We start from the raw sequence: 5,037 nt of genomic DNA on the forward strand, positions 1-5,037 counted from the left end.
TTTAATTCACCTAGCCAGTGTGGCTCATTTGGTTGAAGCATCATTCCATAACCAAAAAGTTGTGGGTTCATTTCCTGGTCAGGGCACATACCTAGGTTTCAGGTTCAATCCCCAGCCCCCTGTCTAGATCTGGGCACATAGAATCACTGGCCCAAGTGCATTGGGGCTGCAATCAATCTATGCTTCTCTCTTGCATACATATTTCTCTCTCACTCTTCCTCTCTCTCTAAAACCAATGAAAAAAACAAGTCCTTGGGTGAAGATAAAAATAAATTTTAAAAAAGTACTTGATTCAATTCTGTATCTGCCACTTCATACTAGATGAGTTTTGTCAATTACTATCTCTGAATCCCAGTTTCCTCACCTAAAAAATAAAATTAATATTTCAAACAAATTTTTTCTTAGATTCATGAGGTAACATGTGGATACCTTTTGAAAATATGTGGAATCTAAATAACAAAATAAATAAACAAGCAGAACACAAACAGACTCATAGATACAGAAAATATTTTGATATTTGCCAGAGAGAGGTGGGTTAGGGGAATGGGTGACAGAAGTGAGAGAATTAAGAAGTACAACTTAGTAATCATGTTGGTGGTAAAATGGCACCAGGTGTTAGATCTCAGCTCAGTAACCTTGGCACTTAGAGTTGTGGCTAAGAAAGCATTCAGAGCCAAGAGAAACCATAAGAGAAAGTTTATATAAAAAGTCACAGAAGTAGGAGAAGTGAGCCATAGAAGAAACAGGCTGAGGAAACAAGTTACAGAGGCAAAAGAAGGGCCCTTGGAGCTCAGGGGAGAGAGAGAGAGAGAGGGAGAGAGAGATGTACATTGAAAGACCAAAGAGGAAGGAAAGGTGTAGCATGCTGGGAAAAAAGGAAGAACACACCTGGGGTCCCTGTCTTAAGGGCTCTTATCTATAGGTCTCAGGAGAGGATCTCAATACAACATTCTTCAGCTTTCCAGGTGTGTCCCCTCAGGGTCCTAGCCTCCATCGATTGGTCGGTGGCAGGATAGGGGATTATTAGTCAATGCAGCTGGTCCTGATGTCAGCTATGGCATCACTTTATCTGATTTTGCTGCTTCTCTGGGCCTGGAGCTGAAACACAGCTGAGCCCTAGATGTCATTTCCAGGGGTTAATGTTTTAGGGAGTGATTGTGCAACAGCTTATAGTTTTGTCCATTGCTAGGTACCTAGGGCTCGCCCTCCTGGTGACCCCTTTGTATTTGGCATATCATTCTTACTCTGTTCCTGCCTATCTAACTAAATACTACAGTTATAAAATAGCCACAGGGTTATAAAGTACAACATAAGGAATATAGTCAATAATATTGTAATAACTATGTTTTATGTTAGATGGGTACTAGATTTATCAGGGTGATCACTTTACTAAGTTACATATGTTTACTAAGGTATATAATATTGTACATCAACTGTAATTAAAAAACAAAAATTTATTTAAAGAAAAAAGAATAAATGTTTTAAACAAACATAAATGCTTTTTAAAAATTTGAAGTGAAGATATTTTGGAAGCTTGAACTAAACACTTAGATTATGCTAATTCACTCTTTGCTTCACTACATAAACCCAGCCTAATCCAAACAGCTGGCAGAAATGAAGGAGGCCATTTTTTTGAATTATAAAAGTATTATTCTTTTTAAAGAGACACAATTTATACATCACTGCAGGCAAAGAAAATACATTAGTAATATTTGAATAAGCACTAGGTCAATAAGCTCTAAATCAAGCATTTTAGGATTTCTTGAGTATTTTAATATTACCAACACAATTATAAAATATGCCTGGGACTTCTAAGAAGTTGTGCTTATATTCATGTTGATCGATTTCTTTAGAAGAGAAACATATATATAATTTTTTAAAGATATTATTTATTTATTTTAGACAGAGGGTAAGGTAGGGAGAAAGAAAGGGAGGAAAACATCAATGTGTGGGGAACCTGGCCCAAAAGTCAGGCATATGTGCCCTGGCTGGAAATCAAACCAGCAACCCTGTGGTTAGCAGGACAGCATTCAATCCACTGAGCCACACCAGCAAGGGCTTCTAATTATTTTTATATAAAACTAATAAGAAAAATAAACCATATTTTTGTGTGCACTTCAACAGCACAGATACTAAAATTGGAATGACATAGAGAAAATTAGCGTGGCCCCTGTTCAAGGATGACATGCAAATTTGTGAAGCATGCCATATATTTTTTTAAAGTAACAGTATTTTGAATATACTTTATACAAGGGTGAGGGGGATAGGACATTTTCTCACATAAAAAGAAATTTGGAGGTAGGTTGTTCCAAGCATTCATGCAGCCTCTTAACAATATCATAAAGATTCTATGTTTTTCTTTCTGTCTTCTTTTACAATATCTTTTGCTCAATGGTTGCAATGAGACTTCAAATCCTAGTATCATAACTGATGAAGACATTCAGAAGCAGGAATGGGGTGGAGTCAGAAGTAGATGAGACTTTTATCTCATCTATAAAAGGGAGTAAGAAAAATATCCACACAACTCTCAAGCTGAGTTCTCCTTACACTTCCACCTATTCTAGTAGAAATGGAACAATGGAAAAATGTTATTGCATCTGACATTTCAAGGCCCAGCACAAATAATGTCCCTTTTTTTATTACAAAATCTTGTACTACAAAATCATAAGTATGTGATTCTATAACATAACAATATCACATTCAAGCACACCATATGGCATTTTAGGTTAAATGTTCAAATTAACACTATAAATTATTACACTTATATTATTACCCTCCCAAACACACTCAAGCAGGTCTTACTTCTGCCAGACCCTGTTAAAACTTGAAAATATATTTAAAAATTGTCACCTTATTAGGAAAAGTAATAGAATAAAGTGATGCAAAAATAAGAAATACACTTCAATTACCTTATAAACTCTTTAGTACTGTTACTGCTAATATGGATGTTTGGAAGCTTTGTTATTCTTCCTTAATCAGTCTCATTTGAGTGTAGAGTTCTTAAGGCATGAGACTGAATTATGTCTAATAGAAAAGTAAAAACCAACAGATGTGTCTACATAATATACTAATTTAGTAGTTTGTTTATTTTTTGTTTGCTTTGGTTTTCCTCATGTAACTAAGGTATGCACCTTAGTTGCAAGCTGGTTGGTTACCTCAGTGGTAAATGTAATGGCACCACACAACTGAGCTTCATCCTTTATCTCTGATATCATAGATACAATCATCTTTCCAAAGGACACCCACTTAGATGCAATTTTAACAAATTGGAATAAAATTGCTAAATGTTATTAATATCAGAGCTTTTTTGGATTTTGTTTTCTGACTTTATTTTGAAGATTAAATAAAGATTAAAAATAATTAACAGGACCTAAAAGAATCTTGTTGAGTAATAAATATAGGGGTGTGGTTTCAACATGAGCTTCAGCAGTTATCTCTCTCCTATGTTTTAACATCTTACTGTCCAGTATGCTATCTATATACGAGGAGCTTCCACAATTATAAAACCTCTGTTTTTGCATTTGTACTATGTGTCCTCTTCTCACAATTTGGTGTATCAATTTGAAAATAGGTTAATAGACACTATTCTTAAAAGTCATAGGTGACAATATAGTCAATTTGGGTTTGTAGAAGGAAAATAAAAGAGTTCTTCTCTGTTTTTCTTGTGAACTTCTTATCTACAATGATTCTTAATATTTCAGAGATGTGACCAGAGATATTGTCCAGACATTGGGTAGAGTTAAATTCATCAAATCTTTCAATAATTTGGATGGATATATACTATGGGTTTAGCAAAGGAAATACATATTCTTCCCATAATCTAAAGAATCCTCTCTGAGCCCAGTGGAGGATTCAGGTAAATGGTAAGCAATATTCTTTTTGTACTTTAATGATTTAATAAGACAATTATAGAAAAATAATGTAAAAAACTTGTCAGCCAAAACAAACAGAAAATTTAGTTTGTCTGTTTGAAAAGGAATAAACTTCAAAGATAAAGATATTTAACTACATGTTTAATGGTGATTAAAATTTTACCAGATTACCAAGGTAATGATAGGAGATAACTGAGACAGAGAGAACAACATATGTAAAGGGACAGAGGTATGAAAGTGTATGGCACTTTATTGGCCTGATTCTTCATCCCTTCCTATGAACACACTGGCTATAATTTCATCTTAGTCAGTAGATAACTCTCCATTCCTTGGCTAAGGGTCTGACTATTTCACTTGCTTTGATGAAATATAAGACGAAACAATAGTGCTTAGGCTTTAAGAGGCATCATATATTTTTAAGCTCTCATATGATTTGGGGAGTGGGGGAGGCAGAAACAAACCTTCCTTTACCCTCAAGTTTCTTCTAGGTGGTCTAATAATCAAATTAACACGAAACAGATTAGCAAGAGAAAACAGCCACTAAATATGCATGAGAACCCCATATGCATGAGAGAGTCAGGGACCTCACCTGCAGGACAGGTTAAAAGACAGGAAGAGATCATCAGCATATAAGACACGCCAAGGTATGGATGATGCAATGCACCTTGAGGGCTTCAAAGTAATTATAGGATAATAACAGACATTTAGTAAATAAAAGTTTGCCCTATCCTATAGGTAGGTCAAAAGAAGTTATCTCTGATAATAGCTTATTGTGGGTTAGGCTCCTGATTCAGGTTCTTCTAGGTAGTTAAAGAGAAGAGCAAAAGTTTCTTTTGAGCCTGAAGTTAACATTCATTGACTTTGGTTCAGCATTATATGCACACCACTAAGAAATACCTTGTGGTAGCTCATTCTGAAACCCCACACACTTTCAGCCTCTCCAGCAGAGCCATGTAACTTGGCTGCCTATTGGTTGGAAGAAGATGGACAGATACAGAGCAGACCCAGATCTGAAAAAGCTGGAGCCTAGAGTAGATGTGCCAAGTCAACCCACAAATTTATATGTGAGAAATGTTTATAAGTTACTAAATTGTTTATAAGTCAACCCACAAATTCATATGTGAGAAATAAATGTTTATAAGTTAGTTATGTTACTGAAGTTTGA

The 5,037-nt window shown here is 35.2% G+C and overlaps 1 non-coding gene across 1 annotated transcript; it reads left to right on the top strand.

The window, feature by feature from the left end:
* The first annotated feature begins 2,110 nt into the window (after positions 1–2,110).
* Positions 2,111–2,215, top strand: LOC123827572. The gene has a single exon (XR_006787236.1). It is a non-coding gene; the product is annotated as a U6 spliceosomal RNA (small nuclear RNA).
* The last annotated feature ends 2,822 nt before the right edge of the window (positions 2,216–5,037 follow it).

This window comes from Phyllostomus hastatus, unplaced genomic scaffold, assembly GCF_019186645.2.
Source record: "Phyllostomus hastatus isolate PE091 unplaced genomic scaffold, TTU_PhHast_1.1 phas_contig_86, whole genome shotgun sequence".
Lineage (NCBI taxonomy): Eukaryota > Metazoa > Chordata > Mammalia > Chiroptera > Phyllostomidae > Phyllostomus > Phyllostomus hastatus.